General features: G+C 44.3%; 1 protein-coding gene across 1 annotated transcript in view; it reads right to left on the bottom strand.

The window, feature by feature from the left end:
• Nucleotides 1–18,851, bottom strand: part of LOC147709785 (uncharacterized) — a 1,097,608-nt gene that overhangs the window by 911,888 nt on the left and 166,869 nt on the right. The gene's annotated exons all lie outside the window — the stretch shown is intronic.

Genomic DNA, 18,851 nt, shown 5'->3' on the forward strand with positions numbered 1-18,851 from the left:
ATGACAATGCCATTTATTTATCTGTTTTCAAAACCAACACATAAATAAAAATTTTGTCATTTACAATGCCAATAGCTCTAACTTTTGCAAAGGCGAAACCGTTGCATTGTAAATGCTTGTTCATCTTCCACTCAATCTACATATCATCCACACATACACACATCTAATTGCTGCATTCCCTAGCTGTGATTATCAACTATTCTTCTATTTTATATTCATATTCAAAGTGCAAGCCCTTTATCGAGCCTTTTTGTTGTAACAACTGTTCCTGGAATTCTGCTCATACACAGAACTGTGCATAAAGACTTAGGACCTCAGGGAATTACAGTGTACCAAAACCCACCTTACTACACAAACCCCCTACCAGACTAGCAATCAGTGACTCATTGGTTCTTCGCCCTAGAGCAGGGGTCTCCAAACCGGTCCTGGAGGGCCGGATCCATGCCAGATTTTTTTGGATATCCCCATTGAGATACATGTAGTAATTTAAAAAATCTAGCATGGATCCGGCCCTCCAGGACCGGTTTGGAGACCCCCTGCCCTAGAGCAAAAACACCAATGACTAGTCAACCCAGAACATGCGACTTAGATTACATGAAGTAAAGTGGATAACAAGAGCACTCTTTCTTTATAGTCTTACACCAGTCCAAAACAAGATGTAAATAAAGACACGTCCAACTTTGAAATGTTTATTTCTAACACCATAATCTCATGCACAGTACCTTAGATAATTCAACCAAACATATTATCAAAAACAAGGTTGTCAGCATTGTTACTATTCTATGAAATACAAACTGAAAAAGCATCCTATAATGTTAAAGGAAAACAAATTTAAAATATACCTACATTTCACTCTCCCTACCTAGCAGATTAGTTTATAACTACCGAAAGTCTCATAGGATTACATAGGCAGACCCATACCTCTGGTACTCAGCAGTAGTGGATCATATTCAGTGCTCCACAAACTGTTAAGATACGAATTTTCTCCAACTGTGTGTAACTTTGCCTCCACAATGCATTATGAAAAGCGCAAGTATCAGAGGTGGCCACAGCTGCATATGTGTTATGGCTCGAACGTGCGAGGATCATTCTGAATAACAGACACAGTATTCAAGATAACCTTGATGTTAAATGCTCTAACTATACACACAAAACTAGCGAGGCAGTTTACATATCTAGCATACCAAATTATTCTCATACTAGCAGCCCGTCCCAACGTTGTCCGGGTATTAATTGCTGCCGGCCAGTAGTATATTGTTTTGTAGGATTTCGTTTTGATAGCATTTCTTATCTTTGACAGGCCTGTGAAACGCTCTGATTCACAGTGCAATGCTGATGCACTTAAGAGTGCGCGTTCAGTAGTGTGTGAACTCGAACTACCCTACTTTATTTTTCCTTGCAATATTATAAAGCGCAAACTCGACAACACGGCATGAGCACAATTTACATTACAGAAGAAAACATTCATTTGTGATAGGCACGGGGAGACAAAGCGATTTGCCTGGAATCACAGGATGTTGAGCTGATGCCGAGATTCGAACGTAGCTCCCCATCTCTAAAGTACGCAATTCTAGAACTTCTGGGGGGAAGTGTGTCTAAAAGTGTATATCGGTGCTGGCCATCAATGAGAGAGACCTGTGCATTTTTCAAATGGGTGGTGAAAAAATATGAGTATGTTGCTGGAGATGTGGGATGCCGTGCCACCGGGGGAGGGTATTATAACAAGAAACAATGTCCCACTAGGTATCAATAACAAAGACAATTCACATTTTTTGCATACAGTACGTATTGCAAGAAAGGAACACCAGGGAGTCTCAATACATTTTGTGAGAAGGTTGTTAATCACCAATTGCATTAACCACGGGAAGCACAGTTAAAGGCAGCACTGTACATGAAAAACATCATGAAGCAACCCAAATAGCACTTGGTGAAAATGTGATGATGCAGTGATAGTGACGACGCAAGTGAAAGTGAAAAACAGCGTGGTCGGCGCAAAGTGATAAAAACAATCAATTAAAGGCTTTCACATTAAATATATACAAGTGGACAAGTTCAATTTGAGATGGTGATAAGCCTATTGGTAGTGCGCCGTGAAATCGCGCTGTTGTTGTCGACGGCGATTCGATCCTCTATGATTCGGGATCCTCTTCAGGACAGGGTTGGCGTTGAATTGGGGTGCTGGAAATTCGGTACATTAACTGGATCCAGGGGTCAGTCCTTCACAAGGTAATGGTTCCGGAGCCTCGTATGTATTTAACGAGTGTAGTTTCAGGTAACTGTAGGGCGCCTGAGTCGCTGGTAGATGAAAGTCAAGGGATCACGCTGGGCGATTAATAATTCCTCCGTTTAAGTGGAGTGCCTGGGTCAGTCGGGCAGTGGCTGCCGGTTCAATCTCGGCGGTAGCGTCCCGCGCAGAGTAGCGACTCGACAACATGGCATGAGCACAATTTACATTACAGAAGAAAACATTCATTTGTGATAGGCACGGGGAGACAAAGCGATTTGCCTGGAATCACAGGATGTTGAGCTGATGCCGAGATTCGAACGTAGCTCCCCATCTCTAAAGTACGCAATTCTAGAACTTGTGGCGGGAAGTGTGTCTAAAAGTGTATATCGGTGCTGGCCATCAATGAGAGAGACCTGTGCATTTTTCAAATGGGTGGTGAAAAAATATGAGTATGTTGCTGGAGATGTGGGATGCCGTGCCACCGGGGGAGGGTAAACACCCATTATTCCGCAACTTTCTTTCCGCATACCATCACTCCGCATACTTTCATTACAAAAGTACCATGACTCCGCAATGCCATTATAACGCATGGCATTACATTTTATATGCTTTTACCACGCATACATTTACAACGAAATTCGTTGTAACTGCATGAATGGTAAAAGCATGTTTTTTGTTTAATGTTTGGATAAGGTAAGTATGGGTATAGGGGTATATGTTTTGGGGTACTGAGGTATATGTTTTGGGGTGTTTGGGTATTTTAAGGGTTCAGATATAGTTTTGGGTTATGGGGTACAGGGGTAGTTTTAGGGTTTAGGGAGAGGTATGGGTTTTGGGGTACAGGGGTATTTTTATGGTTCAGGGCTAGGTGTGGGTTTTGGGGTATAGGGGTATTTTTAGGGTTCAGGGGTAGGTTTGGGTTTTGGGGTACAGGGGTATTTTAAGGGTTCAGGGCTAGGTTTGGGTTTTGGGGTACAGCGGTATTTTTAGGGTTCGGGGCTAGGTTTGGGTTTTGGGGTACAGGGGTATTTTAGGGTTCAGAGGTAGGTTTGGGTTTTGGGGTACAGGGTTATTTTTAGGGTTCAGGGCTAGGTTTGGGTTTTGGGGTACATGGGTATTTTTAGGGTTCAGGGCTAGGTATGGGTTTTGGGGTACAGGGGTATTTTAGGGTTCAGGGGTAGGTTTGGGTTTTGGGGTACAGGGGTATTTTTAGGGTTCAGGGCTAGGTTTGGGTTTGGGGGTACAGGGTTATTTTTAGGGTTCAGGGCTAGGTTTGGGTTTTGGGGTACATGGGTATTTTTAGAGTTCAGGGCTAGGTTTGGGTTTTGGGGTACAGGGGTATTTTTAGGGTTTAGGGATAGGTTTGGGTTTTGGGGTACAGGGTATATTTATAGGGTTAACACTATGTTAGTGTTTAAGGGTGTTGGGGTATTTTAAGGAGTACGGTGGGTTATGATTATGGGGTGCAGGGGTATTTAAAGGGAGCAGGGTGGACACCCGGAGCTGGAATGTACAGAACCTGGGAAGAAAAAACTATGAAATATTGGGCACAACGCTCGCTTTTTTCCTGTAATCCCACGCACCGCACACGCCCCCTGCACACGCCCACAGCACACGATATGAGACATGGCATGAAGAGAGGAACGTACCACACGCCCCCAGCGTTTGTCACGCCCACAGTACACGCCCACAGCACAACGCAGACACGCCCACAAGGGACTACTTTGCTGGCACGGTTCTTTTACCTTTTAAATGTATATGGTGGGCGTCTGCATAGCCTATGTCCTTCTGCTGCAACTGCCCTTTCCAACGCTGTATTGGGTGTTGTGATTGGTGCTGTGGTTCCTGAGATTACCCGCCTCAAAGGTTTGGGCTCTCTCTTTATTATATTAGCATAGATAAAGCAAAATACTCAGCGTTCTCTAAACAATATCACAAGTACGTGTCGTGTGCAAATCAGAGCCGGAAAGCAAAAATAGTGTGTACGTTTCTAATAAACCCATGCTAACTTAACAGGGTGTGAGTGCAAGGCTCAGCCCCACGGCACCCTTCCTTGATCGAAGCACGTGATATAAACGTGGGCGATTTAGGAACGCAGAGTCCAAGCCTAAAAAGCAGAGTCAAATTCACATTTCCCAAAAAAAGTTATTCACTCTTTGATAGAAAGCAGTAGCTAAATAATAAAGAATACGTAGAAAAATCAAAGAGTCTTAATCCAACAGCGTGTAAGCACAGTATGTAGCAACAGCCTCCAACAGGAAGTCATTGTTCTCATCTGAAAACATTTGAGCCATCTAATTCAATAGTGGGAATGAACATACATGTTCCTCAACGACCGGAGCCTCTATCACCATCGGAGGAAAACTGGGGTCATCTTCAATGTAACTGTGTGCCAATAACTCAAGCGCCACTGCAAAAACATTCCAACGTCTCATTATTCCATGTATCGCTGCTAAAGCCATCATCCCGCCGCCAGAACAGAACACGTCATGAACCACTAAGGAGCTCATCAGCTGGTCATAATCCGCATTGGGAGACACCGAACTGCAGAGACACAAATCCAGGGCCCAGTTGAAATCGCAGCTCAGGCAATGGAACACAGGTTGAACGCATGTGAAAAAGGAAAATCGAAACGATAATCCATAAACTGCACTCAATGTAGCCAGAGGCAGCGCTCTGTAATAACTAATCATTCGGTTGCGAACCATCAACAGCCGAGCCATATTGTCGTCTGCTGCAGGATGTGCATCCATATTTATGCAAACAAATTAATAAAAGCACACCAGCAACTAATGCGAGTATTAAGCGCAATCCACCAAAGATGCTGGAAAAAATTGAATGAAAAAATCCCGAATAGACACCGAATACACTTTCTACAGAAGTCACAAGGCCACTGCTTCTAACTTTAAAAAAGTAAGGTAACCCCGTAGTCAAGGACACATTAAAGATACTCTAAATTAACTCCCCAAAATTCAAGAGCACATCTGTATTTAATAAAGCATGCACTTCTGTGCGGGTGTTTGCTACATGACGGACAAATGCTTCTGTAGCAGATATAAGAGCGACCTCTTTTTGAGACAATAGCGCTCTTACATGACTCATTTGGTTGACTCTGCTTTCAAGGTCGAAATCGACAGCCAGATGGAAACATCCAGCTTCCCATGCAGAGGAGTGAACACAACTTTTTTTTAATCAAACCACACACTCAGTTACCGTAATCATGTAAGCGATGCCTGCCAACATTGCACAACAATCTCCAATATTTCAAAGTAAATAACTCCCGTTTCCAGTAAACTGAACGTTGTTATGATAGCAGGTGTTGGACTACCTTTCAAAACTCAGTCCAAATTAGGCGTATTGTGTTTACAAGAGCCATGCAATTGTATGTGTCTACAAATTAAGTAGTGATCTGGTGCTAATGTGCAATCCTCGCCATTCACATAGACTTCTTTTCCCTCCCTCAGGCACCTATATTGAAATGGTAATAACCAAGCTTCATGGAATTAAGTGCTGCCTAAACATCCATATCTGCCTATAGCATAGTATTTCAAACAAACCTCAAACTTAAACAAGTTAAAAAATAATGTTAAGATACTGTGGATAAGCCACACACCTGAATTGGATCTCCAATGAGTGACAACTTCTAACCATTCTCATAGCGCGCCCTGTGCTCTGATTTGACAGTGAGAGAGTGATCGCACCATAGTTTGTACTGCTAATCATTCTCAGCATATGCCACGACTACGCTTTGACGTTACGCTTCGCATCAAAGCTTCTGTGTGACGTCATGTACGGCGCCCCGTACGCGAAAGACACAAATGTTTAATTGTTTAAAAACATATATGTAAATGTTAATGTATTTGAGCTTGTAAAGCGCACTGCTACCCGTAGGTTTCCTGGCGCTGTATAACGCTGGGGAACCCGTCCTGGCTTTCCCTGTGAGATGGTCCCTATTGGGCACCCCCAAGGTGAAGCCAGGCATCCCCAGCATTGATGGGGCCGTTTGTGGAGATTAAGCAAGCTATTGCCCAGAGTTGCTGAGTGGGACCCATGGTTAGAGTGGCACTGAAGGCGAGATTTATCAAGCCCGCTGACATTGGCCCAACACCCTGCCGCGTCGGGAATTAAACGCTGGTCCCGGGCCGACCTCTGCTTCTGGGTCTGCCGCCTCTAACCAGTGAGCCACACTACTCCACTATTCATGTATTTAATGAACATACTAACAGAAGACTTAATCTAGGATAATTATGAAATCATTTTTTTTTTACTTTTAAAAATCCTATATTACTTCTAGATTGTATGAGTGGAGCTGGGTTGGCCCTCCACCTGGTGCCCTAGACTCCACCACGCCCAGACCCGGTTCATAAGCACGCGTGATCTTCACCACAAAACCATTAGCACGCATATCGCTTTACCACACATGCTTTTACAACTAGTATATATTAACCACGCATGATAAACGCATAATCTTAATATTTTTTTTTGTTGACAAACACACGTTCTAATGGCTGTGGCTTACGTCCTTCAAATTAGTTTCTAGGAATACGTGTGACCAAGTCTGATAAGATCGGAGGCCAAGGACAAACACTGTGGTTTCTGTGGCAGGAAATCTCATTGATCACAGTGAAAATATGCGCAGGGTAAAATGAAAGTAACAGGTATAATCAAAATAACGGAGCAAAACTACTAAAATGGCGGTTAGACGGAGTATGTAATCAACGTTTGGCACCTCGACACTACATTTCAAATAAATATACATACAATATGTTTATTAATATATTACAAAAGTATAGCACGGGATGACACACACGACCCGGGAGAAGAAAGCGGCAAATTTAATACCTAAAATCAGGAGAGGTTTGCTTGGCGAACTTGAAGAAAAAGAAAAAAGTGCACTTGCAAACAAGGCTGCGCATGCGTAGAGAGTACAACTGATGCAGGAAAAAAAAACTAAAAGTTTTACATACTGTCATAGAAATATAGCTCTAAAAATTGCCTCCGGAATTTGCCCACCGAGACCTAATGAATAAAACGGACTTCTAGTTTTTTTTTCCTTTTCCACTGCGTACAAGTACCATACGCGTACGCCGTGATTTTTTATTTAAAATTTATTTTTAAATTGACCCTAAAAATCCATGTACGACCCCCTGAGCAAGCCTAGAGAGTCTGGATATTTCTATCCTGCCCCCTTTCCTTATTTCTCAACTTTGTTTTACTGTTTTCTTTTGACTCGCTTCTAGTGACGAACAAAATGGCTGCCAACACTTCCTGGTTTGCAGTGTTCACAGACAGTTGACATCCAATCAGCATGCAGCTTATGCTCGTAATTGTACAAATTTCGATACGCATGTCGGACTCCGTCTCTAGATATCGCTATGATTTTACTTGTAATTTTCTCAGAAACTACAGAACGGATTTATACCATTTAACAAAAAGCACAATCTGCAAACTGAACTCTACATCTCTGCCAAATTTGCTATAATTCCGTTCAGCCGTTCGGGATGTAGCCCTGGCTAAAGGACCCTATGGAAAATTGCATGGGGAAAATACGTGTTGGGACCCCCCTTTTTTCTCGGCCCCCACTTGACAAATCACCCCCAAACTTTCAGGGAAGGAGCGGAACCAAGCAGGCCATTATCTTTGAGAAATTCACAAAGATTCGTCCACCGACGCCAAAGTTATTCCAAATAGAATGTTGTGGATTTCCTATGGAAAGAAAGTCATATATATATATATATATATATATATATATATATATATATATATATATATATATATATATATATATCAAAGCTCAACTCCTTTTCAATTTGAACGAAAAGAAAGGCAGCACTCCCGGGATTTCAGCACAGGTGAGTATTTATTTTCAAGACAGACGCGTTTCGGGAAAACTCCCTTCCTCGGTGTCAAACATTCACGCTCTGCGTGGCGCCATTTTTAAACCAGTTTCTGGACCAAAAGGTAAAACACAAACGAAGGAAAACCATACATCATTTTGGAAGCGCCATTTGTAAGTGTAGAGTGGTTATAGTTTACATATTTCCTGACATATTCGCTTCCAAAATGATGTATGGTTGTCCTTCGTTTGTGTTTTACCTTTTGGTCCAGAAACTGGTTTAAAAATGGCGCCACGCAGAGCGTGAATGTTTGACACCGAGGAAGGGAGTTTTCCCGAAACGCGTCTTTCTTGAAAATAAATACTCACCTGTGCTGAAATCCCGGGAGTGCTGCCTTTCTTTTCGTTGAAATTGAAAAGGAGTTGAGCTTTGATGTGTCACGCGGTACACCACCGCGCTGCAGCACCCGCTTTTGAAGAGTGACTCACTGTTGGTGTGGTTCGGAGCAGTGATAAATTTATGCGAGTGCACCGCCGCCACTGAACTTGGGAAGAGTGGGACCACGATTCCTATCTACAAAGGAAGAAACGGACTAAAGTGTTGCACGAAACCGCGACAACACGCGGTAAGTCCGGATTACTTTTTCTTCACGCACGATAAAACTGTCGGTGACGGCTAAGCGAGGGATACGTAAGCGATACAGTGAGTTCATCGTGGTTGTAGTGCTCCGAGAGCTGAGCACCGCATTATCCACCATCAGACTAAGATGTTTAATGTCACGGAACGCCGCGTGGCGGCAGCGGGGATGTTCAAAAACAAAAATCCTGACATCACGCAACCACCGCAGAAACCGGTGGCGGAGGCGGGAAACGCCCTGGCTGTTCAATTCATGAAACTGGAAAAGCTCTATGAAAGAGAAATACGCAAATGGTGGGAGGGCACTTTTCTCCAAAGTTACATCGAAGTGAAAAGAGTCCCATGTGGTCTGCGTATTTTCACTGTACCAGCCTACGAAAACCCGGATCCCTTGCTGCTGGAAGCATGGGCGGCACATATTGCAGCATCGTGCAAAGGGATGTTGGAAATCTTGATACAATTCGCCTGGAGCGATCGGGAAAAGGCTTTGGAAGAGATCGAAACATTGGAACAGGAATTAACATTGAATCCTGAGAAAGAACAACAGGAACAATTAAGAGCTTTAATGAAGAAAAGATTAGAAAAATACGAACTTAAGATCAAAAATCGTAAACAAGAAAAATACGATCGAGACAAACGTGATTACGCTATGGGCAGGATTTTAACGTTCGCCAAAAGATACGATCAAAGCCGCAAGGAGCTGGCAAACAAGAATAAGAACTCAAAATCAGCGGCGCCAACCACTGTGGAAACTTCGGAATCAGAAGTCACAGAGGATGAGAGATCAGGTTGAGGTAATTTGAATTTTATGGTCAATTGTGTCCCCTAACGTAGACCCCAACGGCTCCATGTACGTGCTTCAAGTACATGTAATTTCCCTCCATGACCAGATATGAAGACGCAAATACATTTGCGTCCAACATTAACATGTCCTATTTCAGATCCACCATGAATGGATCGATAATTCAGTTCCTAAGTATGCCTTGCCACCGTCTTTACATGGTGCACTTTCACGTTTTCCTGGCTCTGTTGAGTTAGGCCCCGATTTCTGCCATCGAGCCCTTTCTGCTTTCTACCTCCTGTGAGCTGCAGCCTGGATCTGCATCCCTGACCTTTACCTTACTCCCTGCGCGTTGAGCGGTGCCCGGCTCGGCCTGCTTGCCTGCCAAAGACAGTGTTTTGCTTTCAAGTTATCTGCTCCGCTCCTCGAAAATACATTCCTGTCTAGTGATTTAGGTAAACATCCCCCCCAGCTGCAGAGCAAAGGGCCCGGCCTTTCTGTCTCCATGCAAGTAATTCATTGCTCCAGTTACCATGGTAGGCCCATGGCCCCTCGCATTACACGCAGACACGTAGACGCATATACACGCACTAGCAGTCAGTATAGAATAGCCTTTACTCGAAATACCTTTCCTTCTAGATAATACAGTTCCTAAAAAACACAAGATATCAGATATGATTGGGTTTAGGTTGTTCTGACACGCCAGAATTCTGTCTCCTCTTTTGGAGCTAAATGTCAAGTCCCCTTCACCCTCCAGTTCCACGTCAATCACACGTCATGTTGCCTGCGCGCGCATCCAGCCATATATTTCTGCTGACACTGCAGGATTCCTCTATGAATCCACCCACTTGTGACACTTTCATGTGACGTCTCTAGCACACACCTCCGTGTACGCCCCCGTGCACGCCTTCTGTTACGTACATGTGTTCTTATCTCGTTTCTTTCAGCTGTTACGCCTTCTGTATCCATCACCATTGTATGCATTGACTATATATATTGTACACTGTTAATAAAGCATTGTCTATCCCTTCCTGAACCTTCGTGGTGATGGAACATGATACCATGGTTCGAACCATTCCATTACATGAAATAAAACCCTTATAAACTCAGACTCCACGGACTCTGCCTCTCCTTTTGATTGAGCTATTTTATTGAACTTATACCGCATAGAAATTAAGTATACGGTAAATCTTTATTTACCACATAATTTGGCGCCCGAATAGGGACCCCTCCCCCACCCCACGCGCCGGAGATGCGTCGCAGCTTCTGCCCCCGACTACAGCTGTGACGGACCCCATGCGCATCTGCAGGATTTCCTGTGTCTCCCTCAGGCCTACGGAGGTGACGGAGACTGCGGCCGACATCCAGACGAGGCGGTGAGGAGTGCGGAGGATCCCGACCAGAGCCCAGCCGAGAGAGCAGTGTCCGAGGTATCGAGAGGCCCACCAGTAGAGTCAAGGCGCATGCGTAGTGCGCAGCAGAAGCAGTGACGTCAGTCCAGTCCGGTCCAGTCGAGTTTCCGAGGCCTTCCGTTCCGTGCTTCCCGGTGAGTACCGTTGCTGGGGACGCATCTAGACGGGTGCATTAATTTGTATCCGGTCAAGACGGGTTCGGGTACGCAGACCTGGTCTGCACTGTTTTAGCAGTGTATCTGTACTGTTTAGCAGTATATCCAGTATCCAGTTATCCAGTTATTGTTCGTTCTGAAATGTCTAAATGTATTTTAATGTCGTGGTATGAGTGATTGTCTGATCTTCATTACTGTGTTCATTGTAATAGTTGTGTCCAAGTTCGATTAAGTATCAAATATCAAGTATCGAGTTACAGAATGCCTTTATTTTCAAAATTACGTCAGATAGGAACTAGAAAAGGGATACTTGAGGAGGCTGTTCCCATCCCACCTAGGGACACTCCTGGTCATTTTATGTACCACAAGCACGGCTTAGATGCCGTATTATATCTCGACTTGTGGGTGGATTACACCAATGACTTAGCAGAGAATCAGAGATGGCCCGCTACAGGGACATGGGATGCCGAGTGCATCATGAGAGTAGAAGAAGCGTTGTGGAAGAAGAAAGCCAGACAGTCACAGAAAGATGCCATTGAATTATGGCGTAAAGAAGCACACAGACGGACAGAGAAAGCACTCAGAAAAGCAGAGAAAAGTAGAGAGGATTCTGAAAAAGCCAAAGAAAAAGAATTATTAGAGGAAGGAGAACGAGTTAGAATGGAACAACACGACAGACAGAGTAATGCCATTTTGACAGGATTGTATCCAGTCCTGGCCGAGGGCCTGCCCAAAGCGACCCCGGAAACCCCCCCGAAAGATCTGCCCCCTCCATCAAATTACGTCATAAGATCGCAGCAGACATTTTCCTTTCTTCCTATTTAGACGATGTAGCTACTGCTTACACCAATGTACCTGGCCATGTGCCACCTGCTACCAATAACCTGCCACATGACAATCTGCCCCCCGGTCCTCAACAGCAGACCCCTCCCGCACCGCTTCCTGCACCCGCTCCCGTTGTTCCCTCTGGTATTCAACAACTGCATCCACTTAATCCTTTTGGGACTGGCACAGTCCAGGTTCCAACCCAGTTACAGCAGATACCGACCCTACAGCCAGGTTATGCTCAAGCCTCCGCCTCGGGAGGTGCTACAGGAGGTTATCGAACTCCGCCTCCGTTACATCGAATGACAATGAGAGAATTAGCGATGGCTCGGACACCTAAAGGTGCCCCGGCCGAACAACTTAGAAAAGAGCTTACAGATTGCAGATATGACACAGTGCCTGGTAAAACAGGACCCATGTTGTTAGCGTCACTACGTTTAAGACGTGTTACAGAGTATTTGCTATTACTACCAGAAATGCCAGAACATCTAGACAAAATGTATCATTTTATTAGAACAGGAGAAGGACTGGAGAGTGTGGGTAATGCCATGTCACGTCAGAAAGTTGAGAACAAAGGTCTAATCATGCGATTTTTGGTTAATTGTTTAATAAGAGAACAAGATCAGGCAGGTTTTCCACAAGATGAGATGGATAGATTGACCAGATGGAGCCAGAATATTGCGGATGGTAAACATGATAGAGAGACATGTGTAAATGCTATGGTCAGAAAGATCCGTAAAGAAATAGTAGATATACATGCCCGTCGAGAACCTGATGAGCCACTCGAATCAGACGGCCCAACCTCCTCGCAGGAGGAGGATGATACAGAGGATTTAGCAGAAACCTCGCAACAGTCAGATAAAAAGATGATAGCATATGTAGGTAGAGAGAAACTTCCTAGACCACATTCTTTTGATAGGCCCTTCGATAGACCCATTGGTAAACAAGAGACGTTCGAAAACAAGAAACGTTACCTCTGTCCAATACCAGAGCGATGCACCCTTGAACATGTATTCCAGATGACTGACAAAGTACTAAAAGAAAGGATAGGTTATCAAGAACTCAATACCCTACGTGATCAGGAACTAGCCCGGTCCGCAGTACAGTGGGCCGGAGATGACAGCATATATAAAGACGATTCAGTAGTGCAAACGTTTTTAAGTCTTACTCCAGAGGAACAGCGATTAGCTGGTATATACATGACCCAGCATCTTATTATACAGTATGAAAACGAAGCATCTGATCCAGGTCCGCTATATAACTTATTGCAGGACTTACTCCTGCGACGATGGAGAGGTCTAGGTACCGATCTAATTGAAACAATTTTAGAACAACGTCACAAATATAGAACGTTCTTGACTCCACACCTTGTGTCCGTCCCACCCCCAGTCAGGAAACCATTTCACTTTGACTTTGACAAACAGAATCCCTTACGAGAAGTGCACCCAGTCAGGAATGATGATAATACCCTTACACGTGTGTATGTATACACGCCCATAACTAAAATGGAAATATTGGAAATGAAGAAAATAGTGCCCAGCCACGATAAAGACCCTGCAGGTTTTCACCGTGAAATTAAAGACATGTTACTCATGGGAGATTACACCTATCCCGACATTATGAAAATATTGAAAGTATTACTGCCTGCCGGTATTTACGAGAAACTCAAAGAAAAAGATTGGGAGGTGGGAGACCAAATGATTGATTGGGCTGCATTAGAAACCGAAGAAACTGGTCGAACCCCAGGTTTAGGTCTTGGGGATAAAACTAAAGCATTACCAGGATTGTTAGTACAGGTTTTGCCTAGATTAATAGCAACTAAAAAGGAGGACTGGGATGCAATCTCAGCCTGCAAACAGAAACCCGATGAAGACACTAGTGATTTTTATTCCCGATTTGAGAAATGTTTTATTATTAATAGTGGCCTGAAAGCAAGTAGTGAGTCATACCCACACCTTTTTGTATCCAAATTAGTCGAGAATTCATTGCCCCAGGTTAAGAACCGTGTACTGAAAGTCGAGAGTACATGGCAAGCTAATTCGCCTTCACAAATGTTACAAATGTTACAGTATCACCAGAATAGAATCAGGGAAGAACATGACCACGAACAGAGACGTATGAAAGACACGAAAATGAAAATGCTAGTTGCTCAATCAGTTCCAACAGACAGTCATAAACGGGGTACAACACAATCACAGTCCAATACTTCAGCAGCTCCTGTTAAAGGGACATGCAACTATTGTAAGCAGCCAGGTCACTATGTAAACGATTGTGCAGTTTTGAAACATAACATAGCCACCGGTAAAACTAAAGAGAGACCGCGTCCTCCTAGACAGGACCAGGCCCAACAACCCGTTCCACAGAGCGTTCAGCCTATGCAGATTCCACAACAGACTGTAGCGGTACCACAGCCACAACCCATTGCCGCAACACAACATGCAACACAGCAGATGTACCAATATGCACAATCTGACTATCCCGATTATCAGTGATACACATGAAACAGCCTAGAGAGGGAGGTTGGCTTGCCTCTTATTGAGGTTCCTGTAGATCAAGAGGGTCCTTACGTACATAGTCAGGTATTAGGGAAAGATAGAAAGTTTTTGATTGATACAGGGGCAAGCAGGACAACAATCAGTCACGACGAGGTTCCAGGGGCACCCCTCTCAGGCTCACAGAATGTTTCCATTGGATTTTCAGGAAAGCCTATTGTTAAGGAAGTATCGAAACCAGTTCCCCTTGCAGTTGGTCCATTGTCCCGCACTACAGATTTATTGCTCACGAAATCATGTCAAGAAAACTTACTTGGAATTAAGACTCTGAAGGCTCTAGGAGCTGTAATTTGTTGTTCTCCGGAAGGAGTAAGATTGTTTCTGCGTGACTTTAAGGGTCACTATGTGTTGAGAGATATTGATTCCAGATTACAAAATGTTCCTGCACATTTATGGGCACAAGGCCCCACTGATGTAGGTTGTATGCACATTACTCCATATCGTGTCACACTCAAGCCAGGAGTAGTACTACCACGCATTCGACAATACAAGTTACCACCAGATGCTGTAGTGGCTTTACTGAAAATCATTGACGAGCTCATTGTACAAGGAGTGGTTGTAGAAACCGACTCCAATGTTTGTAATTCCCCTATCATTCCAATTCTTAAACGCACAGATCCAAATGCACCTCCAGTTTATCGATTAGTTATCGATTTACGGGAACTGAATAAATGCATTGTACCACAATATCCCGTGGTCCCCGACATTTCGTCTCTATTGACTACTATTGATTCTGAAGCAACATTCTTTACTGTAATTGACCTCAAGAACGCCTTCTTTAGTGTCCCCATCGATCCGGAAAGCCAATACCTTTTCGGATTCTGTTTAAATGGCCGAAGCTTCAAATTTGCACGCGCACCTCAAGGATTCACAGAAAGCCCCAGCATCTACAGTCAAGCATTAAAACGACAACTAGACAGTATTCACATGCCTGACAACACTGCCCTACTTCAGTACGTCGATGATCTACTGATCACCGCCCGTAGCGAACCTGAATGTGAACAAGCATCACTGACGGTTTTGCATTACCTGGCGGACAAGGGACACAAGGTGTCTCCTTCGAAGCTACAATTCTGTGCTCAGCAAGTGGTGTACCTTGGGCACTTGCTGACCAAGTGGGGTAGGCAGCTTACACCTGAACGAATACAGTTAATTGCACATCTTCCGCAACCCAAGACACAGAAAGAAGTACGAGCCTTTATTGGACTCACTTCCTATTGTAGACAATGGATTCCACAATATGCATTCCTAGCTAAGCCACTCATACAGTTGACAACACAGGAGGTAGCGTCTTCGACTGTCCTCCCTTGGACTCAGGAACATACACAAGCCTTTGACGAATTAAAGAAAGCCTTATGTCAAGCACCAGTTTTAGCAACACCATGTTACAAAAAGCCTTTTACACTTTTTGTCACAGAACGCGAAGGTACTGCATTGTCAGTACTCACCCAGGATCAAGCAGGTTCACACAAACCGTGTGCTTATTTTTCTAGTACATTAGATCCAGTAGCCCAGGCTCTGCCTGCGTGCTTGAAATCTGTAGCAGCAACAGCTCAAGCGATTAGACAAAGTGATTCCATAGTATTAGGACATCATATGACAGTACAAGTTCCACATGCCGTGGAAGTCCTCTTGAACAGAACACAGACTCAGCATTTGACTATAGCACGACTGACAGGTTATGAATTGACCCTATTTCGCCAACACACAGAAATCAGGCGTTGCAATACATTGAATCCTGCTACACTTCTGCCATTAAGTGAAACAGACCCTCTGGCACATGATTGTGTTGAAGTCATTACCATTACGACGAAACCCAGACAAGACTTGACAGATATCGCATTACCAGATCCCGACCTGACACTTTATGTGGATGGTTCATGTATGAGAACAAGTACAGGAGAGTTAGTGGCCGCATATGCAGTCACGACAGAAACTGAAGTCATAGAAACACATCGTATTGACACCCTGTCAGCTCAAGCAGCAGAGCTCATCGCTCTGACCCAAGCCTGCATTCGAGCCAAGAATAAGAAAGTTAACATATACACAGATTCACGTTATGCCTTCGGAGCTGTACACGACTTCGGAGTCCTCTGGCAAGAGAGAGGTTTCTTAACTTCTCACGGTGCCAAGATCCAGCACGGGCCCCTCATTCAAGCTCTGTTAGAAGCAATACATTTGCCTACAGCCATAGCCATCATGAAGTGTAAAGCACATACGAAAGTTACAGATTCCATTTCCCAGGGTAATGACCTGGCAGATCGAACAGCCAAGCATACAGCTCAGACTCATACTCACACAACTGACATGACAAAGACAGTAGTCCCGACACCGACACATTGCATGACAGTTAGGGATCCCGCCCTAGATGTAATTGACATACAGACACATGCTACACCAGACGAAATCAAGAAATGGACTGAACTGGGAGGGATACAGACAGAACAGGGATGGATGATGAAGGGAAAAGCCACATGGTTTCTCCCTGACTCTATGGTTCAAGTTATCATTAACACAGCACATAGTCCTGCACATTTAGGAGAAAAAGCCATGCTAGACAGTATTCAAAACCTTTGGTTCAATAAGCATTTACGAGCAGCAGCAAAACAGAAAGTGCGTACTTGCATGATCTGTTGTCAGTTCAACCCAGGTAAAAGCATTCCCGTAGAGCAAGGTGGATTTCATCCTCCCGATTACCCTTTTGAAGTCCTCCAGATGGATTATATCCAGATGGAACGTTGTCGAGGATTCAAGTATGTCCTCGTAGTTGTATGTGCACTTTCCCGATGGACAGAAGCATATCCAGTCCCAGATTACACTGCTCCGACCACTGCCAAGCAGCTGGTACGTGAATTCTTCCCACGGTATGGTTTGCCCCGTATCGTGTACTCAGATAATGGTCAGCCATTCTCGTCCGAGCTTATGAAGCAGGTATCACTCCTGCTAGGATATCAGTGGAAGTTCCATTGTGTCCGACATCCCGAAGCAGCAGGTCTCGTAGAGAGACATAACCAGACCCTGAAAACGCGCCTTGCTAAGATTTGTGCCGAGAAAGGTGTAGACTGGATAGTTGCATTGCCAGTTGCACTCTTTTACAAGAGAATGGTAGCCTATTCAAGAACAGGGCTATCCCCGTACGAGGTGGTCTTTGGCAGGCCACCGAATATGTGGGGGACGCCTCTGCCTCGTAAGATCACAGATGTTGACTGTAATATGCTGACAGATTACCTTGCCTCCTTGATGTCTGCACTACAATCTTGTCGTTCACAGGTAGCTGCAGCCTTTCTCGACAACACCGAGGTGAAACCACACGAGATCGTCCCTGGAGACCAAGTGCTTATCCGGAATTTCGACAGGAGGAGTCCACTGGAGCCCCGCTGGCAGGAGCCGAAGCTTGTTCTGTTGACCACGAGGATGGCAGTTAAGGTGGAGGGCCGCAAAGGCTGGCTCCACTCCAGCCACATCAAGAAATTCCATGGACTGCCGCCAAATACTGACTCCCAGCCCTGCCCCATTCCAGTGACTGATACTAAACTCCCCCTGGCAGAGAAAACTCCTCAGCAGGAGTACAAACTAAAATTGAGATCTAGCAAGTCAGACAGTTTATTTGTTTAAGTCCTCCCCTAGGTGAAGCGGTTAGACAGGTTCCTGACATGTACAAGTTAGATCCCAATAGAGAGAGAGATAGACAGAAACAGATCAAGAAACGAAAATATTGTAAATCTCTCCGCAGCCATTGTATTGTTACATTATTGATTATGTTTTTTCTGAGTCTTACGGTTATTGCTGCAAGTTTATTATTACACATGTACTTTCCTATTTTCACACGTGCACATTCTTCCTCAAATGACACTGTCGAGCACACTTTCAGTGAATTGCCCCCTCACGAGTTATCATACCGACTTGCGCTGCACAACAATACTTTCATCAGTATGTTACATCATTCTCATCAGACCAGCAACGCTACAAATTGTTGGATATGTGGCCGACTCCCCCCCTATCAGAAATACAAGGGAGTTCTGCCCCTCTTTCCGTACCCGTTTACACACAATGGTTCCTGTGGTGCATGGTTTAGTTTAATAAATTCTTTAGATTCTGATTCCATAGTTTATCAGGGAAATTGGGTCTGGGGAAATCTGAACACAGTTATGCATAAAGCATGTTTCCCTGACAAGGAGGGTCTTCCACAAAGGACAGGGACCGATCTAGAAAACGAAGTGTATGGATTAGGTAATTTTACACTTAACCTCATGATTCTGAATGTCCAGTCCGATACAAGACCAGACTTACCCGCTATGTCAGTATTACCAGTCAAAGGTGAATTATGTGTCAGAAAAAATGGTTCAGTACACCTAGGTCATAGTAAATGTACTACTGTGATTGAATTCAGTGATAAAGGCAAGTCTACATTCAAAGCTTCCCGCCA

The sequence above is a fragment of the Lissotriton vulgaris genome, chromosome 6 (assembly GCF_964263255.1).
Source record: "Lissotriton vulgaris chromosome 6, aLisVul1.2, whole genome shotgun sequence".
NCBI classification, from domain to species: domain Eukaryota; kingdom Metazoa; phylum Chordata; class Amphibia; order Caudata; family Salamandridae; genus Lissotriton; species Lissotriton vulgaris.